At 60.2% G+C, this 2,327-nt stretch overlaps 1 long non-coding RNA gene across 1 annotated transcript; it reads left to right on the top strand.

The window, feature by feature from the left end:
* The first annotated feature begins 439 nt into the window (after window positions 1-439).
* LOC149874906 (uncharacterized) lies at window positions 440-1,892 on the top strand. Its single transcript, XR_016439981.1, has 4 exons — window positions 440-577; window positions 1,141-1,268; window positions 1,360-1,515; window positions 1,688-1,892. It is a non-coding gene; the product is annotated as an uncharacterized LOC149874906 (long non-coding RNA).
* The last annotated feature ends 435 nt before the right edge of the window (window positions 1,893-2,327 follow it).

Here is a 2,327-nt window from a genome sequence, read left to right on the forward strand (position 1 = left end):
AGGCACTTCTGTATAGGCACCATCTCCAAAGCACCACTCTGTAAATGGCGAACACATTGCACATAGTCCTACAGGATCAGACCCATGCCCAATGTGGGACAATAGGACATAGCCCCCCGGGTCCCATATAGCTGAGCCGGTAGGGAGCCACGCTCCTGAGCCGCACAGCGCGAACAGAGCGCGCAAACAGGGAGGGCTAGGGAGGGGACTGTCCCCCCAGGCCAGCGAGCCCCCCCAGGGCTAACCCTTAAGGAGCAGGCTTCGGCGGCAGCGGATCCCCCCAGCAGGGGAGCGTAAGGGCCAGAACTGCCGGCAGGCACTTCCGGGTAGACCGGGGCGCCTGATTGGCCGTTAGAGCGGGGGCGGGTAATTCAAACCGCAGGTTTCAAAGCCGCAGGGTGACGTAGTTCCCTCACTTGGGAAGCAGCAGCGGGAAGGAGAGGAATCAGGCACACGTGTGTCCCGCACGCACGTGTGCCCCATAACTAACTTCTGACCGGAGGCAGTGGCGGCGGCAGCAGCAGCAGCAGCAGCAGAGGAATCGGCAGCGGGGGCAGCAGCAGCTGATCTCCCGAAGGTAAGTGGGGCGGAAGGCCTCGGCACAGCTGAGCCAGATCCGGAGGGGAAGCCCCCCGGGTCCCATATAGCTGAGCCGGTAGGGAGCCGCGCTCCCGAGCCACGCAGCATGAACAGAGTGCGCAAACAGGCGCGCTCTGTAAGAGCGCGCCAGCGTTTGCACAGGCATTCGTGCCGGCGGGCGGGCCAGGAGGGCCAGGAGTGGGACTCCTGTACGGGTAGGACGTAGACACCACACAGGTCTACAAACAGCAGCTTAGAATGGTGTCTACGAGGAGTGCTGCTAGGGCCTCTGCCCGGGGGGACAAGGCTAACTGGGGCTGGTCTGAGGCCTCCACCCAGACTGAGCCCATGGGGGAGCTGATGTCCCCCTACCTCCTGGCCTGCGGGGGATCCCCAGCAGGGCCGGGGGGGGCAGAGATTGGGAGCCCCCACACCTGTCCGGCAGGTGCCCGGCTTAGGGCTCTGGAGGCACAGGTGACAGAGCTCCGGGAGGAGGTTAACAGGCTGAGGGGGATCAGGGAGGCGGAGGAGGAAATTGACATTTATTTCCTTTCCCTGCAGGACCAGGCACCCAAGGAAGAAGCAGCCCAGGGAAGGACCTCCACAGCAGAGTGGCAGACTGTCACAGCCAGGACCGGAGCAGCTCGCAGCGAGCAGGTACCAGCTTCTCCAGTCCGACTGGAGAACAGGTGCGAGGCCTTGGCGACTCTGCAGGAGATGGAAAGGGAGGAGGAAACCCTTGGGCAGAAAGAAACGCCACATTCTTCACACTCCAAACAGATCAAGAGATCCGAGAAGACCCAGAAGAGGAGGAGACGCGTGCTCGTCATAGGCAATTCCATCCTGAGAGGTGCGGAAGGGCCCATTTGTCGCCAGGACCCTTCAGCACGAGAGGTCTACTGCCTGCCTGGAGCTAAGATTCGGGATGTGACGGAGGTAATCCAGGCCAGGATCAAGCCCACCGATTGCTACCCCATGGTCCTTGTCCATGTGGGTACTAATGATGCGGCCAGGAGAACCCCCGATCACCTGATGGCGGACTACCAGGCTCTCGGCAGCGTGCTGAGGGAATTTGGTGCACAGGTGGTATTCTCTTCCATCCTACCAGTGAACGGACGCGGCAGACGGCATGAGAACTGCATCCGAGAGACCAACTGGCGGCTTTGGCAGTGGTGTCTCGAGGCAGGCTTCGGCTTCCTGGACAATGACCCACACATTACAACGAGGGACATGCTCAGCTGGGATGGGCTTCACCTGTCCCCCAAAGGTAAGCGTGTGTTTTCTTACAGGTTGGCGGATCTCCTCCCGTGGGCTTTAAACTAGGCTCGTCGGGGGGAGGGGAAGATGAGGGCGGGGGAAGCTGTGGACCACCAAACCAGGTGGCACCAACAAGGACAGCCCAGCCTGAAGAAAGAGAGCTTTGGGAACATGAAAGACAGGGGGTGGACAGCAATACGGCACAGGTAAGGAACGAGAAGGTAAGAGACAAAGAGCCCTTTGGGACTTGGAGCAGGGGGGCAGCAAAGGCACCAGTTGCAGGGCTCAAGTGCCTATATACTAATGCTAGGAGCATGGGGAACAAGCAGGATGAACTAGCGCTCCTGGTTGCACTAAATGCCTATGACTTAGTGGGGCTGACGGAAACCTGGTGGGATTCATCCCATGACTGGGCGGTACATATCGAGGGCTATAGATTGTACAGAAAGGACAGGGTGGGGAAAAAGGGGAGAGGGGTTGCGCTCTATGTT

This window comes from Crocodylus siamensis, chromosome 1 (genome assembly GCF_052110815.1).
Source record: "Crocodylus siamensis isolate JL-2025a chromosome 1, ASM5211081v1, whole genome shotgun sequence".
In the NCBI taxonomy this organism is placed as follows: Eukaryota; Metazoa; Chordata; order Crocodylia; family Crocodylidae; genus Crocodylus; species Crocodylus siamensis.